A 23,426-nucleotide genomic window follows, 5' to 3' on the forward strand; every position below is an offset into this window, starting at 1 on the left:
TTAGGTTGATTATAACAGGGATAACATCTAGTTCTTAGCTCTAGATCACCGAAATCTAACATCATTACCTATTCTTTCTAAATAGACCCTATAGGCAAATTAATGTGCCTTCTCTAAAATTTTTGTAGTGTTTCCTAGTAAGAGAAATGAGAGGTTCCTATAGAAGATGTTAGTGTTTCAATCTTTAAAAATGTGTGACAATCTCACTGGTAGATAGGTTCCTATAATAATAATAACTTAATAATTATTATTACTAATTATCACTATTATTAGTTTTGTGTTACCTTCAGGTATACTTTCTAGCACATTGTGCAAGTTTAAAAAATTATAACTATCTCCTCCTAAGAATCACAGGATTTAGAGCTGGAAAGTACCTTGATTTTACCATTAAAGAAGGCTCAGGTGATGACCAAGTATGAAGAAAGTCCATAACAACTTTATTGAGTGAAGGATTAACGATGCTGCACAGAAAGTATCATAGAATGGTTTGATTGGGGAAATCCTTTCAATTCAAAATAGAATGTTCTAGAGCCAGACTGCCCAAATTGTAATCCTACTCTGCAATTTAGTAGTGTTTTGGCCATGGGCAGCTTACCTAATCTATGCCTCAGTTTCCTTATCTGTCAAATGGTACCTATCTCGTAGCACTGTTGTAAGGACTGAATGAATTAAATACATATAAATCAACCCAGGGCCCCATATGGACTTTCCTTTTTCTTATAGAGCAACGATTTTGCAGGGTCAAGGAGACATGCCTACCTAGAACCCAACTCCCCATCCCCATTTTTAGGCCATACTGTAGGTATCTGAAACCCTGGAATTACCTACACAAATGGCCCTGAGCCTATTTACAGAGCTATCCTCTGGACTGCTTTGCTGGAGTGTACTCTCTCAGTTCAGAGGATGATCTGAAGGGACAGTTGTAAGTGAAGAGGGAAGACATATACTTGGAGCTTGGATGTGTGGGCCGAGTGCTCATGAACTTGCATGCAAGGCCCCTCATGATGTGGAAAGAGTAAGGGGCAGAACGAGAAGGGAGGCAGGATGGAGGCAGGGGGTTGTTTCTTCTCACATGGTGACATTCTGGCATGGAACTCAAGGGAGTCTAAGAATTTTATATTTGTATCTGTCCTTCCAGGTTTTTATGAAAGGCACGTTTGACAAAGTAAGAGGAAAGAACAATTTTAAATAGATAGCTTCCTCACTATCTAACTTTTAAGTATGTAGACACGTGGAATGGCCTCCTTTAGCATTCTTGCCCTGCCCACTTCAGTGTGAGCAGGGAGGACTGGTGCCTTTCACATAGTAATCATTCAATATATTTTAACTATTACTATTGTGATTATTACTTTAAGAAAGTGACTCCTCTCATAAAAGGTAGCAAAATAAAATCTTACCTTTCCCCCAGTGACCAGAGAGAACACAGCCTGTCAAGAGAACACTGATGAAGAAACAATCAGGTTAGAGATTTCTAAAAGCCCAAGCAGAGAGGCCAAACCACTTTTGAGGTTAGTGAGTACAACAGGGAGGGAGGTAAGCAAAGCCCTCTGCAAAGATCAACTGATAGAGATTCCACACTGAACATGAACTCAGTATCAGCATTTGTAAATATGAATAAGAATGCCCCAGGAAAGTCTCTTTAACAAAGAAGCCACACTCCCAACACAGAGTTGCAGGGAGTAGGAGCCCTTAGGATGAAAGGGTGACCTGTAAATAAGGGAGAAGAGGAAGCCAGACCTGCAGAGACCAGAGCATGGATTATTATCTTGGCCTCGGGGACTAGGTGTTAGCACCACATCCTCCTGAGGACCAGCTGCAAGTGGAGAGCAGAACCCCACTGCTGTTTTTTACATTGATTACACCAGAAAATATGGGTCCAGACATTCTGAACAGATAACTTTTTTTTTTGTTTTATAAAGTCCAGAATTTTAAAACCTTCTCTGAAGAAGAATTTGATTCATTCCTTACACTTGACACCTGGATAAATTTCAAATGGGTCTGAAATATAAATGCAAAAATATCCATCAAATACTAAAAGAAAACATGAGTTAATTCACCTACAACCTGGAAAAACATGTATAAATATGATGCAAAAACTAACATATAGCCAAAAATTGATACATTCAATTACAAAAAAAATTTACAAATCTTTTGCATGTCAGAGAATGCCATAAGAAAGTGAAAAGAAAAATGATTAACTGGAAAAAATACTTGTAATCAATACCACAAAGGATAAATATCTCTAATATATAGCTTCTTTAAATAAAAATAAGACCACTAACTCTATGGAAAAACTTGAATAGGCAGTTCACATAAGAAGAAATAAAACTGACCCTTAATCATATGGAAAAAAATGCTGAAATAAGAGAAATGCAAATTAAAACTACACTGATTTTAAAACATGGATGATCAACTGCACATTCCCAAGGATACACCTAAAAACAAAAAGAATAAAATGAATATGTTGCTGGTACCCACAAATACCTAACCTTCCCAATTAGCAAGGTTTTTGATTTCGTTGAAGAAAGGTGAACAATCAGAGTAGGGGGGGAGGGCAGAATTATTGAGCCAGGGGCACAAGGAATGAAAACAAGACCTGTGTTGTAGCGTTAGCTAACCACTCTCTGCACAGATTTGAACAAGGCACTTCATCTTTACAGCTCTTGGTTTATTCAACTATAAAGAAAGGATTTCGACCAAAATATCTGTAGGATCTCTTCCACCTCGGAAATGTTATGGTTAATTAATAACATTAATTTGTTATTGGCCATATGCATTTCAGGGAAGTATTACAACTCAACCACACATCTCACGGCAATCCTACTTGAAAGAGTGGTGAAAACAGGAAGACTCAGTGCTACTCACTGACGATCTAGGGCTCTTTAAAAAGACTGAACTAAATTTGTAAATATACTTAAAACAATGTTGTCAATTATATCTCAGTAAAATGGGGGGAAACTTAAAATGATGGAATTGCACAATTGTTTTTTTAGATTTTGACATTTTAATTCTTTTTTGAACATAAGTCACTTTTGCAAGCTAGAAAACAGAATCAAACTAAAGGCAGTTGTGTCCCCTAGGTATCCAGGCCGAATCTTGGGATCTGCAGCAGAATGGCATAATACAAGGTGCTAACAATGGAGTTATAAATTCTAAATAAAAACCACGTATCTACATTTTTCCTTAGGAAACAGCCAAAGGTCCTGTCCTTAAAGGCATGCAATATATATAGAACATCTTGACCTAAATTATATCCTGGCCAACCTATCGGTGAACCAGACTAGAGGTGGCCAAGAATTGGTGAACAGAGAAAGTGTTTACATCTTGAAAACTTGCTCTGAGGTTTAAAAACGTCCTGGTTGCTATTGAGAAAGCAAGTAAAAAGATATTACAGATGCACCCACATTATACTTGATTTTGCCAAGGTCTTCCACTAGAACATGAAGTTAGAGGTAAGTATAAGAGATAAGACGCTTAGATATTTTCTAAATAAATTATTTAGTAATAAGGAATTTGACATACTGCATTCTTCCATTTGCCACAAGAACTGACAGTGAAGACTATTCAAAAGAAACACTCACCTCTAAAAAGACTATTCAAAAGAAACGCTCACCTCTAAAAAGAGCAACAATTCCCACTACAGAATAACCTCCTGTTTTTTCATACAATTAACAACACTATTCTTCCATGATACAGGTTCATGTGGAAAAACTCATCAGGAGATTTTGCCAGGGACAAGAGCTGAAAAATGGAGCATGTCCTAATTAGCTTATTGTCAGCTCAGCTAACATCTTTAGGATGGAACCATAAAACTTGGCCATAGTTTTGTTAAACATCTGCAAACTGCAGAATTCCTTAGTCCTCAGCCATAGTTTCTGCTCAAGATCTTCAAGCTGGGCTCAGTCCCATCTGACTCTTCTTAGGGCCGAAGTGGGTGCTAGTCATCAAAGTCTGGAATGCCATTGTAGGAGTAACCCCGATAGCCTTTGGATACATAGTAGGCAATGTACAGGTTGTAAAATCCTGGCAAGAGTACCAGGATGCCAGTGATGAGGACCACAGAACGGCCTGCCTGCCCCCACTTGGCTGATACAGCCCACCAGCAGGAGGGATCCAATGATAATTAGAAAGGCACCAATCAAAACAGCACAAATATAGTGGGCAATTTGGTGACAGACAGAGAGGAGGGAGGTTGTGGGGCTGGGAGAATGGGGTGAAGAGTTAAAGAAGTATAAATTAGTAGTTGATAGTTGAGCATGCGGAGCATGGCAGAGGGAATGCAGTTAGTGTTAATATGATGGGTTGGTGGAGGGCCAGGGGAGGGAGGGTGCAATTGGGGGGATCATTTTATGAACTATATAGATGTCTAACCAATGTGCTGTCTACTTGAAACTAATTTAAATAAATAATTTTTTAAAAATATTCTATGACAATAAGCACAATAAAAAAACAAACAAAACTCAACACTATAGCAAGTGCAATGACCTTATGGGGTCGTAAGAGGGCTTTTCTTAAACTGGAATTCAATGGCGCCATTGTCTGTGCTGAGAGACCTTTGGGCATTTCTCCTTACTACCGGGGATTCCAGTACCCAGGTTGGAATCAGTGGACACAGCCACAGTTGGAGCTGCTCGCCAGGCCGGCCATGCACAGACAGCTCACTCACAACTAGCAGCAGAGTCGCCCAAGCCCTCATGGCGTGCCTCAGCTTGGAACTGTACACTTCTAAAAATTAGGTTTTGTGGTATGTAAATTATATCTCAAGAAAAAAAGGATTAAAAAAAAAAAAAGATTGCTCATCCTTCACAGAGCCTTTTCAGTGCCCAAAAGGAGCTTAAATAGTGACGTGGACCAGCATAAGAACCTTTATAAATGAACTAAGGAGAACTTGGGTAGCAAATTTAGCTAGACCAACAGTGAGAATTACCTTGACCAAGACTGGGCACAGAATTTGCATGGCCCAGGACAAAACGAAAATGCAAGGCCCTTGTTCAAAAATTGTTAAGAATTTCGAAATAGTGAAAGCAGAGCATTAAACCAAACCTGAGCATCTTCTGAGTGTGGGACTCTGTGTGACCGCACAGTTTATACACTCATGAAGTCAGCGGTATTTATTAAACTGTTAAGATTTTCTAGGCCTGGGCTGAATACTTTACAGACAACGCATTCAATTTTCACCATAACCTTACAAAAGTAATATTAAAACCCTCATTTTATGAAAGAAAAAATAAGGGCTTAAAAAGATTAAAGAATTTGTCCAAGTAAAAATGACAGAGCTTGATTTCATGCTTAGGCCTGAATCAAAAGTCACATTGTCACCAGTGGTCTTCAAATTTATTAGTAAAAATTGTGAGTGAATATTCTGATGTGTATAAACACATAATGGTAAATTATATACAAATACTACTGTATTAATAAATGATGTACTTTATAATTCATGCAAAACAAAGACATTTTAAAGATGCCATAAGCAGAATTTCCAATATTTTCTTCTCATACTTCAACCAATCACCTTTCGTAATCCCTGTAGAATCCAGGGGTTAAGGCTGTTCTTGATCCAGCCAAACTTAGAGCTTAATAGCCCTTAAGATGTTAATTTTCCTATGAAGTGTGAACATTTTAATAGGATCTTCTTAAAGGGTAACACTCAAAAAGGTGAGTTGCTCATAATGGAATTTTAGACCCTGTGAAAATCAAGGGACATTTATTTTTTTAATCCTAAAGGCTGACTTGCCTTGAAGAAATCTTGTTTCACTCACTGATCAAACAGGCTGGCTGGGCCTGAGTAGAATTTTTGGTTTATTCTAGGTTATCTGCACGTTATTAGTTATAGAACACAAGACAGAAAACATTCTCTTGACAAGTTTTTACTGAGTGCCTATGATGGGGCCAGAAACCTTGCTTGTAGCTGGGGATAGAGCGAGCGAGACCAGGTCCTGCCAGCAAAGAGCTAGGTATGTTCTGAAGGAACAGAAGGGGGTTCTGCGCCAACAGAAATAACCTTAGAAAGAGGTGTAGTTGCTCTTTCCTCCTTGAACATAAACCATGAGAAATCAAGGACTGTGCCTACAGATATATTTTACAAAAAAAAAAAAAGTTTAATACATTAGAACTTGATGAAGATTCCAAATTTTCCTTAAAAATATAAGAATCAACTTTTCATAATATTCTTCTTTCTCTAAACTGTAGTCTAGTTTTTAGGTCTTCTTAAAATACTGGGCTACTGCAAAGTGCAGAACGAGATTTGTTTTTTAATTCTGCATTTATCTCTTTGTACATAATAGTCTTTGGCTAAATCATGAAGGTGCTAAAAATTGATGGCCCAAGTAAAGACAAAGATTTTTATATCTCTTCCTCAAGATGGCGACATAGGACTGTGTCTTTAAAGCAGAGCTCTCACTCATGTCCCAAGAGACCAACTTGTGCTATCTAAATGGAAAATACAGAATTTATTTCCCTACTAAATCTATCAGAGAAAAAAAAGGTGTAAATAACCAATATCCACAGGACTAGATTTTTCTAGTCTCTCGTTAGTTTAAAGGGCGGACTATTTGGATAGCTTTGTAAAAGTAGCAATAGAAAAAAAGAATTTGAGTAGAAAGAAGAAAATTGGGGTAGCAGATTATATATATTGAACTGACTATGTCAACAACTCTTCGGGTTCTTTTTTTTTTTTTTGGTTGCTATGGCGACTCTCAGGTTTATTTATCCCGGCCCTTGTTTTAATACAGCTCCAAAATCAGTGGGATGTTGGAGCCGCTGTCAGATTGCCTGGTTCAAATCCTATCTCCACCATTTACTAAACGTGTGATTCTAAACAAGTGATTTAATATCCTGTGTTTCAGTTTCCCCATTTGTTAAAATGGGGATGATGATTTACTGAGAATAAGCATGTGAAGCATTTAGCTCAGTGCCTGGCACACACACATTCAATAAATTAGCAATCATCGCCAAACTACCGTCATGGCCTTGTCTACACTATCTAGGAAGATTTGTCAAAACATTTCTTTCACCATATTTTATGTAGAAGTATGGTCCTTTGGTATTAGCCAATCCCAGATAAGAGAAAAAAATACTCATAGGGCTAAACAGTACAATATAATTTGACTATCTTTGACTCATTACTTAAAATGTCAAATAGTTCAGGTGTTTTTCTTTTCTGATGCAACCAAATAATTTGATTGATGAATCACTTTATTCTGTTTGTCATTTAAAATCTTTATAACTTTTGCTTTAAATAAAAATTACATACAGCAAATTTATGCAGAAGGCCACATTTTTACCAACTTATTTCTTTTGTTAAATAGATTTTTACATATCCTAATCTGTGTTTCTATTTCAGCATTTATTCTAATTATTACAAAAGGAAAGAATAAAAATAACCATTTTCCAAGTTACACTACTTTAGTGAGCAAGTTCAATCTACTTGTATTTGCAGGAGATGCTGGTTTTATTTTACTACTATCCTTATTTGCTTTTCTTTCTTGATATTTTTCATTCTCATAGGGTTGAAGCAATTCCTTCAACATTCATTCTTTCCACTGTCATTAATTTTTTTTTTTTTTTGAAATTGTCAAAATAATTTTCCATATTAACAACCAATGTGCCTGCTCCCAGTTGGTTGAGATTCAGTTAGTCTGTTGTTTTGTTTTCCCTTTTAAACCAGTTCAATTTATCTACAAAATCCCAATTTTCTTGCTAGCATCCCTTAGCTAATGAATTATTTATCCTCTACACAGAGTTGTCTTTTGAATTTGAATGCTTTGCTTTTGATTAAATCATTTCTATTTTCAGTCTACTTACTACCAGAGAGACTCAAGTCAAGCCCTTTGACACTGTACCATCCATCTATCCTCACATCTCCCTGCTTCAGCTGGATGGCAGGACTGCAGAGAAATCTGGGGCCACAGGCAGAAATCCTTCTAAGAAACTTGGACAAAGAAAGTCAAATGAACCCATCAACATAGTAAGCTTTTCTCCAATTAGCTGGATAAACTGATAGTTACTAAAATTGTGCTACAGTATACACATTTTACTTTCATTATCAGTGTATTAAGCTACACTCTAAGATTTCTGAGATGTCTCTTGAAGTTCGAGAAACTTCACCAGTGTTATCTCTGGCATTAGTTTACTGTTTCGCTTGCCTACTACTAGTGACTTTGTCAGATGGAAGTAAACCCAACCTTTCAAACAAAGCATTAGAGAAAAGCACAGCATGATAGCCTATTACTTTGGTGCCTCCAGTGAAACACTTCCTGGCACTCATGCTAGATTCTGGCCTTGACCATAGGACTTGCTTTGGCCAACAGGACATAAGTAAGTGCAGTGCAAACAGAGAGGCTTAACAAGTGCTTGCACATGGGGCCTTGGCCTCCTGGAATGCTTAATCTTGAGCTAGACCTCTGAAGATTGAAAGGCCAAGTGGAAGGAGACCCTGGAGGCCATTTGGACATTTGAGCTCCAACCAAGCTGCCAATGTAATTCAACAGCCTGAGTGACCTCAAGCACACAACATGGAGAAGTTCCTCCCAGCGCAGCTGCGTGAACCCATTGAATCATGAGAAATAATACATCAGTTTAGCTACTTTGTTTTGGGGTGGCTTGTTACACAATGATAGCTGAAATGTGATAATGCTACCTTTTAAATTACACACAGTGTTTACCCTAGGTTTCCTTTTAGGAAAGCATTACTGTGTACACATTTCATTTTGATATTCAGCTATAAATTTATATCTAACTCAAATGTCAGAAGTATGCCTGACTCCATGCAGTGTGCTTTGGCCTTTGAGCTATTTAAAAACATATGTCACCCAGCGCAGCCCTGTCCTTACTGACATCTCTACCAGGAAGCCTGGCTGGTGCTCCAGGCATTGCACATCTTATTTCTAAAAACGCTGACAGATTGTTTCACAGAATACTGTCATAATACCATGTCACTGAATCTTGAATTGCCTTCATGGTGGCAGACTTCTGCAGAGATTGGTCTTATCTTTTTATATTTCTATGATTCTATGTTTATGTTGAATCCTTAAAACTGGAAATTCAATACTTCTGAATTATAATTAACATCTGCAAATTTTGATGCAGTTTTAATAGCCTAATCAATAATTTTAAGTTCCCTTTATAATTAAAATGCAAACATATTAAAAGCAATTATGAAACTATAGAAAATAATAAAGAAAAAGGTTACCCAAAGAAAAAGTATGAACATTAACAAAAGACTAGTTAATACACCCCAGTATGTTCACATGATGGAGTAACTATTCAAAAAATGAGCAAGCTAAGTACTGATATGGAAAGGGCTCTAAGATATATTGTTCAATGAAAAAAAATAAAAAGCAAGTTTCAGAGCAATGTGTATGATATGTTACCCTTTGGGCTAAAAGGGGGAAAAATCTGTATTTGTATCTCCAGGTATGTGTAAGATATTTAAAAATTTAAGAAAAAGAGCTGGAAAACTGAAAAACCTGGGGAATCAGAACAAGGAGAATTTTCACAGTACATCTTTTTATACTTTCTGGTTTTTAAACTATGAATGTACTACCTATTCAAAATATAAAGTAAGTCATTTAAGTTTGGAAAGACATGAACTCAAATATTAACAGTGATTGCCTTTGGGAGGTAGGATTTCACATATTTTTTCATTTGTTTATTTGTATTTTCTATTTTTTTGCAAAAACATTCATGTAATTTAAAAAGCAATATTTTAAAGTTATTGAAGAAAAAAATCCATTGATAATCTCACCGTTCAATTCGACCACCATTATTATTTTTCTATGTATAAGCTTTGTAATCACAAATATGTATAGTTTGGTATACCTTATCTGAATGTACCAATGGTTTACTTAACCATTTCCCTATAGCTGAACACTTTGGTATTTTTTAATTGTATCCTTTCCTAAACATGATGCAATAAATCTGTACAAAAAGATTTCATTTAATCTGTACGATAGATCCTCAAAAGTAAAATTTTGTTTCAAAGGATATAAACATTTTCAGAAGCCTGATATATACTGTCAAACTGTTTTCTAAAAGGATTGTTGCCAATAGAAATTTATGAGAATTACAGGTTCATTAAAGTATCACTAGCATTGATTAGCATTTTAAAAATCTTTGCTAATAGACCAAATTTGAATCTCTTTATACTGTCTTACATTTTTTACAACTAACGAAGATAAACATTTTTCTATTTGTGTGTTAACTAATTTTTCTTGCCTAAAAATCATTTTTTTCAAGTCCTCTTCTCATATTGAGATCTTAGAAGTTTTGCTTTGTTTTGATTTTAAAAATATTTATTTTAGTTATTAGCAAGTATTAGACCTCATCTGTCCTTTTCATTGGAAATATTTCTCTTCTGTCATCTGCATTTTTATTTTATTGCATTTTAGAGTGTTAGGTTTTTATGTATGCATATCTATTTTAATAGACACTGCTCTCTTCCATCAGAGGTCTAATAAGGATTCCCTTCTTTCATTCTACATTGTAATATTGATTTTTTTAAAAATAGTTAATTTATATAGAATTTCTTTGTGCAATGTTAGAGGATTTAAATAGACATTTTTAAGGTTATTAAAATTCCTTAAATGGCATTTATTGAATAATTTTTTCTTTCCCCATTGATCATGTGGCCTTGCTTATAATATTTTTGGTTTTTATGTATATTAGTGTGCATTTTGTAAAGCTACTACATTCCACTGATTTATATCAGTATCATATTTTTATTATAGTTTGAGAATATCTTTTCACAAATGGCAGTGCTAGTACCCATTATGACCATCATCATGATCATATTTTTTGATGCCATCTCTATGATGTTTATTCATCAATTTCAGGTCAATAATTTTATCTTTCAAAAATATCCCATGATTTTTATTGGAAATTTGTCAAACCTAGAAATTAGTCTGAGTAGACAATATTTCTTTAAAATATATTCTTGCTTCCAAAAGGAACATGGTTCTTGTTTCCATTTAGTCAAGCCTTCCCATAGCTCACCACAATTTTTGTTTGTTTGTTTAGTTGATTTCCTTCTCACAGGTAATACATATTTCACATTAAAGGTATTCCTTGATACTGCATGGAGTTTGTTTCTATTGTGAACAGGGTCCCTTTTTATTATTTCTTCTAATTGATTATTTCTTGTATTGAGGAATACTATAGATTGTATATGTATTTTTTGAATCATGCCCTTTTGGTGGCTCCATTATCATACTGGAAAACAATTTCCAGTTTAGGTTTTCGGAGAACACAAGTTGTTTTGAAACTTATATTGGCTTGGGATTCTGTTAATTCAGGGAGAAAAAAAAATGATTGATGGTATCACAATGGTCAATCAGCCACTTGATCTGAATGTTTACTTTTTATCAATTTTACTGTTTACTGTCCACGGCTTGTATTTTAGGAATGTTACCATGGACTCTTGTAAAAAACAGGAATCTGAACATAGGCTTCAGAGTTATAAGCACAATGAGAGTTCTTGATTTAGATATGAATAGGACGCCCAGCTAGCTCTCACTGTTTTGACAATCACAGGTCAGAACTGAGAATACTAAAATGGAAAGGAAATTAAAGAAGTCCACTGAATGACTGAATCAGTGGCTGGTTTTAATTACCTGCTCAGATGTCTGAGTCCATTCCACATTTAATTGGTTCTACCTTCCCACCTTTGTACAGATAAAGAGAATTGGAAAGACGTTGGCTTTGTGGAGATTTATCATTTAGTGCCACTACAGATATACCCATATCGTCTTCTTTTCGTCTCAGCCAAGAAAGGAGGTCCTTCTTTCTCCTCCTCATTGCAAGTCTTCTCTAGATACACATGGAAGTGGGCTCTGGTTCTTTGTTTTATCCCATACTCCCTGCAAGGATGAAGGGAGATAGAAGCAGGGCATTCTACTCCAATGACGAAGACATGCAGGGAGGGCAGGAGACTCTTAGGAAAGGGGAGAAGAGGGAAGAGAGACTGAGAAAGGCTTGGTATGAAATGATGGGTGTCTTAAAGGTAAAAAAAAGAACTATTATAATCCATCCCCTGTACTCTGTGTATGCTCCAGCATCTAAAAGTCAGATTTTCCCTGATAATGGCTGTAACCTCCTGCCTTCCAATTGTTAAAGGCCTGGTAGAGGAGTTACCTAACACAGAATCTCCATCTTCTGGACAAAAGTAAAGAGAAAGGGCCATAACATGTGAACAGCTGTATTTATTTGAAACTCTCATTTCTCAGCCAAGACAGGTGAGTGCAAAGTCAAGATGGAGTAGCCATGTAGCAGAGGATGAATGTCCGAGTGGTACACACTCACTGAGAGAGATATTTCCATTCAGCAATGCCAGGAAAATGCTGAGTTTCAAAGCAATACAGTGCAGCTAGTAAAGAACTAAGACAAATGACTTGTGCCCTGAGAAGCAGCAAGAGAATGTCAGAAAAAGGTCAAATTTTTTTTTTTTTTTTACCATAATAAAGTAAAACCAAAGTAGAATAAGATCTACTTTGACAAAGAACCCCTGCCCTGAAAATCATGCCAGAATGTACAGGGGCCCACCTCTCTAAGAAGAAGCTCCTGAAGGTCGACACCGCCTAGTGTCTAGAAGGCAAGAGGAAACAAGTATTCAGTTGCTTTCCTTCTCTCTGTGCATTCTGACCAATGGCTCCTGTCCTCCCTGCTCCTAGGTGGCTGCTCTCTTTATGGCTCGCTCTGGTATAAAATTAGGATGAATCGTCATTATCTAATACCTGGTGAGAAATGAATTCAAATTAAAATCCTGTCTTGGCCAATCTGTTCTTCCTCCAAGCTATAAGTAAACCCTGACCACATTGCATTTGGGGGTGCATGGGCCATATGTCCTCAGGATAGGACTTTGCTTGCCTTGCTCACCACTTTCCCCCAAAACATGACACAGTGCATGGTACCATTAGACACGCAATAAATGTACTGAATGAAGGCATGTGCCATACTGTATTTTCAACCTTGTATCTGCTCGGTCCTGCTGCTCCCCAGGACCTCCTGCCCTTCAGAACACTGTTTCAAATCTGGAGTCCACTACAGAGGAAGAAGGGACTTTTTCTTTCACCCTCCTTTCTTTAGATGTTAAATCTGCTATGATCTTTGCCGATACTAAAAATGTATATATTTTTTTTCTTGAGAATTTGATCCAGGGCTAGAGATTCTCAGTTTGGTGGGAATCAAGTCTGTACCTTAAGGAACCACCTCCATTCCTGGAAGAGATGGCCCAGGCTAGAGCTGCCACAAAGGCCTCGACGCCACACAAGCCTTGAGACACTTCTAGCTGAGACAGAGCCATTAGGAATTGGGGGTGGATTTTATCAACTTTAGATTTTCATCTGTTTGAACTTTAACTTACAAGGGCAAGATAATTTGATTTCAAAAGTTAATTCCTTTAGACTTTGCTGTCTTTGAACTCAAACATGCAAGTAGGTCTAATCTTTAAATTTTCATTTCTTCCCTGGGAACCTGTAATTGGAAGAGGAGTTTATAGTCACATCTGGGACCTCTTTTTTATTTTTGGAGTGTCTTAATGTTTTTACTGTCACTTATCGAAGAAATTCTAGTGACAGACAACGTGACTAGACCTCAACCGGGGTCAGAAACAAAACAGAGAGCGAATTTCCAGCTTTGTGTAGTAACCTTGGGTTTAAAGTGTGGTTCTGATCCATATCAGAGCCTTCTATGGGCAAAACCTAAACTACTCAGCAGATTTTGGGAGGCCTGAAGTTCACAATTTGCAGGAAAGGAGCAGTTTAAGGGAAAAAAAACATAAAATGATGAATACAAAATTAGGTACAGGGCCATGAAAGGGGCCTGAGCAAATGAGGGGTCCTGAAGCATCAGTGTCTTTAGCTTTGTGACAAATCCACCTCTGCTGCCCGAAAGAAACAGTGGCTAGTCCGCAAAGACGGGAGCAGGACCCTCCTGATGGGCTGCAGGTCTCTCCTAGAGAGCAATACCCCTGGTTGACCACAAGCTTAACAGTTGTTTCAAACTCATCTAAAATGATTTGGTTATTCATAACAGACTCCTTTCACGAATAACTGTGGCCTCCATTGTAACCTCACTACCAAGTTACAATGAAAAAAAGCCTTAAATTGAATTCTGCACACCCCCGCCCAAGTTAATGTTGATTAGCAAGCAGGCATAAAACAAGCCTACAGCCTGTTCTGGGAACTCAGTGAAGTCCCAGTTCTGTTCTGTGCATGGAAAGTAAACTAGATGCCACTGTGACAATATTCTGGTGGCAGGATATAGTCAGATTCAGGCACCAGAATGTTCAACTAAATATTTCAGAGTTTTTTCCTTCCAAGAACAAGGACACTTTCCCACATAAGAAGAGTACCAATAATGAACCAGAAAATTTAAGATCAATACAAACCTATTATCTAATCCACAGTCCATTTTCAAATTTTGTCATTGCCTCAGTAATGTCCTTCATAGCTATTTTTTTTCTTGGTCCAGGATCCATTCCAGAATCACACATTGCATTTAACCATCAAGTTTCTTTTGTCTCCTTTTATCTGAACAGTTCCTCAGTCATTTCTTGCCTTTCTTGACCTTGACATTTTCGAAGAGTAAGGACCAGTTAATTTGTGGAATGTTCCTCATTTTGGCTTTGTCTGATGGTTTCTCACGATTAAGGTTATACATTTTTGGCAGGAATGCCACAGAAGTGATGCTGTGACCATGGTGCATATCAAGAGGCATGTAATACTGGTTTGCCCCAATACTGAAAGATGTTAATTTTTATAGCTTGGTTAAGATGGGCACCCAACTTCTTCACTATAAAGGTACTACTTTCCCTCTTCATAATCAATAAGTAATACCCAAGAAGACACTTTGATACTATGTAAATATACACTTCAGCATGAAACTCACCTACTATTTTGGGCAACAATAATCAGTTTCTAATTCCATAAGTTCTTTCATGTTTATTGTTGAATTTCTATTATAAGGGAGAACTTTCCCTTCTCCATTAGTTAATATCAGTATGAAGTCACAGAATTTTATTCAATGATTTATAATCCACTCTTGCTAAATTTTAAACCCTGTTTAGATAAGAGTGGAATTGCCTAGAATCTCCAACCCACATCTTGTATACCTCTCATTTGACTGAGGACATGCATTTGTTTAATTAACAGAGTCTCTAATGCTGATCTGAGATCAAGACGCTGAGGCATTTGTAGTAGCATAATGACCCCTGGAGTGTATATTCCTGGATTAAGAAAACTGAATACTCACAGAATGTAGATTAAAGCAAACACATATTTACGTCACAGTGCATATGCTGAAGAACTTAAAATAAGTTACAGAATACATAATAGTGGCTGAACCTGAGAGATTAATAGTATGAAAAGTTGGGTGATGTTAAGAGGAAATGCGCCCTCCTCCTCTTGGAGTGAAATTAGTATGGCTTTTGCTCTCTATCTGAATGCGAACTCAGCTCAGACCCTTCCCTTTTCTCTCTTGGAAATTCAGCCTGCGTGCATGAAGCTCATGCTCCTTGCTCTTGGCCAGGCTTAACGACAAATATCCTGCCCTTGCTGGAGGCCTGAGATGGTCCATCACCTTCTGTAACTAGGCAAGTACATTTGTCTAATGCTCAGATTCAGTTATGAAGCCTATTTGCCCCAATGCAAAGCCACCTCCTCCAAACTAGCTTTGACCCAGTAATAAAGTTATTTTGACCTTTCTCCTCATACCTTTTTTTTTTTTCAGATGGTCTGCAACATGGTTGGGAAGAGATAAAATTTCTTGGACCCCTCAGAGACCTTCCAAGATCCACCCCTTCTATTTCTCCTTTAAGGCAGCTAAGCAGTCTGTCTGCTGATGACTCTCTCTCTCAACCTATCAACACACTGATGTGTTCTCGATTAAGAGAAAAAACCCAAAGCTTATCTTGACCCTCTTCACTGAAACGTTAGTGCTCCCTGAGATCCATGTCTGCACATTTCTCAGTCTTGCCTCCTCCCAAGTTGATGTTTCATTTAGCAACCAAAATGATGCTGTGAAACAAAACCAAATCACTTCTCTGCTCAAAACCCTCTAAGATTCCCCATCTCTCTCAGGGTAAAAGTCAAAGTCTATGGCCTATTAAATAAAAAACATGGTTTGGATTATAAAATAGATGGATTAGGCTGATTTCATCTTGCCTGTGGCCAGGCCTTCATTACCTTTCTAACCTCCTTCTCCTCCCACTGCTCCTTGCTCACTACTCTCCAGCCACTCCAGCCTTATTTTGTAGCTCAAACACACTAGGCTCATTTCATCCTCAAGACCTATGCCCCGGCTGTTTCTTCTTCCTGGAAAAAATTTTCCCACCTATCTGCATTGCTCACTTCCTTACCATCTTTGAGGTGTACTCAAATGCCATCTTCTCAGTGAGCCTATCACTGGACCCACTATCTAAATTGCAAACCCCCTTCAAATATATATAGACCTCTTTAATCTCATTTCAGCATTGATCAGCAACTAATATAACTATACTCTATTTAATATCTTGTGAATTATCTATGTCACCCCACTAGAATGTAAGATCTCACAGGACAGAGTATATACCCCAAAATAGAATTAGAAATCTAAACTATAGATTGTCTAGAATGCCTGAATGTGCCCCGTGTCCCCAAATTCATGTGTTGAAGTCCTACCCCTCAGTGTGACTATTTGGAGATGAAGTCTTTAAGCAAGGAATTAAGAGTGGGGTCCTGATCCAATGGGATTAGTATCCTTATGAGACACCAGAGAGGTGCCCTGCCTTCCCTGCCCGATCTCCCACCTGTACAAAGAGGTCATGTGAACACACAGTGGGAAGGTGACTAAATAATATTTTAAAACTTTAATTCATTGGAAGTATATAAGAATTCTAAACTTGTATAGATCTAATAATGAAGCTTGAAACAACAAAAAATCGATAGAATGCTCCCCAACTCATTTTGTGAAGGTAGAGTTACCTTAATACCACAAACATAAAAAGACAGTATAAAAAAAGAAAATGACTTCAGTCTCAATTATGAACATGACTACAAACTCCTAACTCAATCTAGCAATGTAATAACAAACAAAGTAATGCGTCATGATGAGTTGGAGTTTATCTTAGGAATGCAAGTTTGGCTAAATATTATTATTATTGATGTAATTCATTTTCCAACAAATAAAGAAAAAAAAACATGTGATTATCTCGATAAAGTGTTCTGCCCCTAATACTTGCAGGGCTTGAGGTAAGAGTACAAATAGAGGCCCACATATTGTGTAAATGATTTTTAAAGTTATAAATCAATATAAGAAACTGATAGATAAAATATGCTTTATTGTACCTTGCTTGATAAATGTACCTCTAAAGGGCAAACATTTTTAAATACGCAGAAAGCCTTAATTTTTTATCATATGAAGAGCATGCAAAAATATTCATGATGACTAAATTCAAGTATTATTCTGCATATCTAAATAGGCTTTTAACAGATTGGCTATGTTTAGATGAATAACAAAGTTAAAACATATATAATTCATAAGATATGTGTTTGTTTCATAAAATACATTTTCTTATCTATTTTAGTAAAATTCCTAATTTTGATGTTAGAATCAATATTTTCATAAAAATTTGTTGATAGTAATGTTCTAAGAGATTGAAAATAAAATACAATTGTATTGAAAGTATACAAAATTTGAATATATTTTCATCCAAAAAGTAAATTAAGATAAATGTAAAAATTGAAAATTTATTTTTATTTCATTTAATAAGAAATCTATATGATTTATGCCAAGGACCAAAAAATGTAATGTATGCTTGTGAACAGAAATTGCAAGTAAGTTTAACTATTCACAGGTTCTACTCCTATTTCCATCATCCTGCAGACTGTGGGTTAGATGACATCAATTAAACACGAAATTAAGGACTAATCTGCCTTTGAGGTTCCCCATATGTGCTGACCTAGCAGACACATGTTTTCGATTGTTCTGACTCCCCTACTACACTTCCATGAAGAACAAGTGCCAGCATTACACAGAACACATGAATGCTTTTTGACCCATGGCTTGGTAGTTAAAACAATTTAAAAGAATTTAAATTGTTATTGAGTTAGAATTTTTCAAATGAAGCCTTTTGATGGATAGCTAAAAACATTCTAACTATACTGGGAGCTACAGAAATAAAAAAGTGTACTAGACATAATTTCGGTTCAAATAGAAACCCTTCTAGGGAGAAAAAAAAATCAGTGAGTATATTCTCCCATTGCTTATTAAGTTACACTCTCTTATGCAAAGGTCATATTTGAGAGAAAAATTCTATACTAATGAATGGCCAATAGGAAGTGATCAAGAGCTGCATCACTCACGGATATTTTTTTTTTTACACTAGATTATTTTCTTTTGCAGTAGTAACCACAGTCTTCAGAATTGAAAGCCCTGTCCAAACCCCAGCAAGCACATGCCCAACTATTATTGCCCATATCCTACTTCCCACCAGGGATTCGGTCTGAACACGGAAATTCGTATCTCATCAAATACTATGTCAACAAAATAAAACCATAAAAACCAACAGCATTAGGTCCCTGGGATTATAAAATGACAATAGTAAACTGTGTGGTGCTGGTAGAAACAAAATTAAGAAACTGGAAATAGGCTCTCAAATACAGAAGAGAAGATTATTTAGTGGAATAGTGAAACCAACAAGGACTGACTGAAATATAAATTTACTATGAACACTCATTCGTTTATTCAACAAATGCTTACTGAGTGCCTAGGCACTGTGCTAGGTACAGGAGAGTCAATGTGAACAAAACAGACATGCCTGGGTTCATACCTTGTGTTTTTCCTAAAAAAAAATGTTAACTGTACCTAGCATTTCATAAATATTAGATGCGTGATAAAAATCAGATATTAAAATTCTAATATTGAAAGAGAGCAAGTGAAGATTGTTTACTAAAAAGTACTGAGATAACTGGCTAGAAATTGGAGAAAACAAGTTAGAGGCAGTTCTTATAAAGAACATCAAAATAAATTTCAGTAGAATGTATTGATGTGTAAATGTTGTATAAAAAGCACAAAATAATCAGGTTTTTAGATTTGTGAAATATGAATGCCCTCAGTGTTGAAATAATAAAGTCACAAAGGAAAAAAATGAATGTATCTCAATGTTTAAACATTTTAAAATTCATACTAAAACCAAACTGCGGACTATTTTTGATTCTGTATAACTGATAAAGGGCAAAAAGCTAGAGAAAGCATTTCAATTTATAACCAAGTCATAAAGACTTCAATAAGCGGGCAAAAGAAGTTATGGTGGATATATACATATACATATATATATATGTATATGTATTTTTTTTTTTGATAACTGTGATAGGGAGAATAATGCCCCCTCCCCAAGATATCCAGGTCCCAATCTTTAAATCTAGGAATATGTTACATTACATTGCAAAGAGGAATTAAAACTTGTAATCGACTGACCTTAAAATAGGATTATCCCAGAATGTGCAGGTAGGTGCAATGTAATCACACAAGTCCTTAAAAATGGGAGAGATGCAGACATTGAGTGACGTGCCGTGAAGACTTGTGTCCACCATTGCTGGCTTTAAAGATGGAAGAGGAGAGCCATAAGCCAAGGAATGCAGCCACCTCTAGAAGCTGGAAAAGGTAAAGGATTCTCCCCTGGAGCCTCCAGAAAGAAAGGCACCCAGCTGATGCCTTGATTTTAGCCCACTGAGACTCGTGTCTGTCTTCTAACTTACAGAACTGTAAGAGAATAAAATTGTGTTGCTTTCAGCCATAAGTTTATGATCACTAGTTAAGGCAGCAAAGGGAAACTAATACAGCCACACAGCTTTTTAAACCCATTTGTTTGCAAAATCCACCACCTCTTGAGACAGATGCTCTCTCTATAGAAAATCAGGATGCCTTTTCCCAGTCTCCTGTGTAGTCTCCCGTGCAGTGAGTATACAGGTCCGTGGCCTGTGTCTGTCAATTGTTTGCACCTGCACGACTTTCATACAAGCTGGTGACTTGAAGGAGAGCATGTGCAGGATCTGCTTGTCCAAAGTGAGGTTGTTGAGACAGTAGGAGCTCACGAGATCTGTGCCCAGTGGTGAATTCAAGATGCCCATCCCTCAGCAAGACTTTGGGCACCAATCCTGGCTGTAAAAAACCTAAGCTTAGTGCGCTGGCCCTCCTGGAGAGTCTCAGAGCCTTAATATGTTCCTTTTCTGCTAAATTAGCTAGGGTTGGTTTTTGTGGCTTGTGACTCAGAAGCCTCAGTGAACCAGGTATGAACAGATAATTTTCTCAAAAAGATAAGAAATGTCAAACACAGGAGGGAAAATTTATACTAGCTAGTAGTCAAACTTAAAGCAGGCTTGGAATAATAATAAAAAAAAAATCATTGTTGTGATAAGCTGTTACTCTTGTTTATAGCTCGGAAGGGTATAGAATGTTCGGAAAGCAGTAATAGGAACATGAAGCAAAATCTGTAAACATCTTAGCAATTCCCAAGAAAATGAAACTTAATTATTTGTGTTTGTAAGAGAAATTATTGAAATGGTCTTAACACTGGTTGAGCCAGGGATAATAAAATTTGTATCAGGACTCAGGAAGATTTGGAGAGAAGAGATAAAGACCCACTGCCAGTTTCCTGAAATGTAAAGTTATGAAGCTGTCAGAGTGTCTGAGTTCAAGGGCAACACATCTCTTGAAAGAACATTTCCACAAAGGTGAGAAAGGACAGCTTCCAGGTGTGAACCCTGCACAGAGGGAGGTGATTAAAGGGGAAGAGGGTCTGTGAGGTGGCCCTCCCTGCAGGGAGTTTATGCCCCCAGAGAACTGCTCAAGTCAGAGCTGTCTTTCAGGAACACAAGTCTGCTTGGTGGGCAGCGATCTTACTGCTAAATACCTAGCATTTGGGGAACGTTTTAATAACTGATGGTGCGTTGACCCATAGTGAATGATATATAACCCTTGAAATAAGAACCACAGTCTGTAACAACAGGGCAAAATGTTTGTGATGTAAACTTAAGTGAAAATACTATACAGGATAAGTATGTATGATGTTTAACTAGGCAGGATTTTACCCTTGTGGGAAGGACAGCTAAGGAGTAAGACGACAGACCACGGGGAGTCAGAAATCAGAGCAAAGAAAGAATGGAAGTCAGAACAAAGGGGCCTTGTGACCAGTTCAGGAAGACTGAATGAAAATCTGACCCATCTCAGCTGGATTCCATTGGTTCCTATAGCTTGACTTCACATCCTTCGGCTATGAAAGAGATTTAAGAAACCTGTCAGTTGGGAGGGGGGTTGGAGGGATGGGTAAAAAAGGGGAGGGAGTGAAGAAGTACAAATTGGTAGCTACAAAATAGTCATGGGGATGTAAAGTGCAGCATAGGGTATAGTCAATAATATTGTAATAACTATGTACAGTGTCAGATCAGTACTAGATTTATCAGGTGACCCAAACACGCCAAACATGGGTGTGGATTTTATGCTGAGCCATGATTTATTTTTCCACCTTTCTGAGTCTACAGTAATCAGCTAGTTGGAGGATCCTTCCACCTTTCCTTCCCTTCCTCTTCTTTCCTTCCCTCTTCTCTTCCTTCCACATATTTATTGTGTCCTGTGTGCTTTCTATCTGATTTTAAATTTAATCCCAAAAGGACTTCAGCACATAGAAAAAATCTGGATCTGGGCAGCTATAGATTTGTAAGGCTGAATCAGGCCTGTCACCCTCTGATTACATTGCATGTGCCTTTGAGAGTAAAACTCATGGCTTGCACACCTACGGTTGTGTAGGCGTGGGGAGTCGTGACTTTGAGAACCCAGGCTTTGTGTGGCTGTCGTGGTAGCGCTTTCCCTAACAGCCCACCTTGGGGGGATGGTTTATGCACATGAGACCCCCTGCTGGCTGGCACTTGTTCCATGATAATTGTTTCTGAGGCCACAGAGAAGTGCCGGAAAAGAATCTAGGTGAGGAACATCAAGTGGACTGTTTTAGTTTGAGAATGTGGCCTCTGAAAATGCCTTTTAGAGTTCAAATTCCCAGCTGCTGTTTATACAAGTACTTAACTCTCTCAGCCTTAGTTTCCTCCTCTGTACAGCCAAGACAACCAACAGTTACCTCACAGAGTTACTGTGAGGTTTCAGTGAGATAACATAACTCAGATAGATGCTTAGCACACTGCCTGGCACGATGTCACACACAATGTTAGCTTCTGTTATTAGCAAGATAAAGTCATTCCATCTGGAGAAGAACTATGGGTGGAAACAGGTAAAGCCAGTTGTGCAGAGTCCCAAACCTGAATCACTGGCTGGTTCTTTCCAACTAGTCGTTCTAGCATGTTCAAATCCAGCTTGTGCTCTTCATTTCTCGGCAAAGGTCCTCTCCCTTTTCCTAAAGGGTATGTTCACACTCACACCCCCACTTACACGGGGGCAGGAAGCCAGTGAGATCCTGGGCAAACACCCTTCTTATAAACTGGAGAAAACAACAGAGCTGAATGGGGATGATACAGGGGGACAGGTCAGTCACACTGTCAGCCAGACCTTGTCAAAGCTTCAAAGCTCTAAGATGCTGTGGTCTCAGTTCTGCCAGCTCCAGGTGGGCTCACTATCTTCTGTTCTCTGCAGTGACAATTCTGTTCTCTGCAGTGACAATTCTGGTCTCCGCTATAACATAATCACGGTGACAAGTGTCTTCCTCGCACGGTCATTGAAAGTGCTCAGGGCAGCATACAGTAAGAGCTCAACAAATGTGGACTATTAGTCACAGCCAGTGCAGAAGTGGCCCTGCTCTTGGTTGAGCCCCTATGAGGACTGCCATGGAGTGGAACGCAGGCCCTCTCCTGGTCTCAGCTCCCAAGGATCTGAGTCACAAGGGGAGTCATCTGGTTATGTCCCCACAGCCGGACTGCTTCCCCGCGAGGCAGCTGTGATAAATGACGTAAATGCCGTGTATCACAACTGAGAAGATAACATAAGGACAGGTTCATCTGTGCAAACTGTTCTGCGGAATTTAAATTATTTCCCCTCCTAACTGAGGAATGCCAGACATTCTGCCTGCTCTCCTCCTTTTCCAAAGACCTCTTCCACCAAGCCAAGCCCTTTACCCAAGCCCCTGGACAGCTAGCTTCCCCTGGCGCCTGCCTCAGCACCCCAGCCCAGTCACATGGATGCCTTTGGCCTTGTAAGTCATTAATACTCTGGGTAGTTTTACCTCCTGTCAGTGATGGAGACTTTGTAAGACACGTTGCTGAGTGAAGAGAGAGTTGCTCGCTCATGGGGCGGGGCGCCTGGGGTCAGTGAGCATCCACATACACTGTCTCTTGGCTAAATAATGTTCCAGCTATGAACTCAGGACTCCCCCAAAGAAACAGATAATAGCACCTTTCTGAGGACTTTATTTCAAAAGGAAAAAAATTAAATTCCTTAGACAAGGATTTGGT

At 37.9% G+C, this 23,426-nt stretch overlaps 1 pseudogene; it reads right to left on the reverse strand.

Annotated features, from left to right (window-relative positions):
• Nucleotides 1-3,937: 3,937 nt before the first annotated feature.
• On the reverse strand, nt 3,938-13,297 carry LOC120621526 (transmembrane protein 230-like; annotated as a pseudogene).
• Nucleotides 13,298-23,426: the final 10,129 nt, after the last annotated feature.

The sequence above is a fragment of the Pteropus medius genome, unplaced genomic scaffold, assembly GCF_902729225.1.
Source record: "Pteropus medius unplaced genomic scaffold, Ma_sr-lr_union100, whole genome shotgun sequence".
Taxonomy (NCBI): Eukaryota; Metazoa; Chordata; class Mammalia; order Chiroptera; family Pteropodidae; genus Pteropus; species Pteropus medius.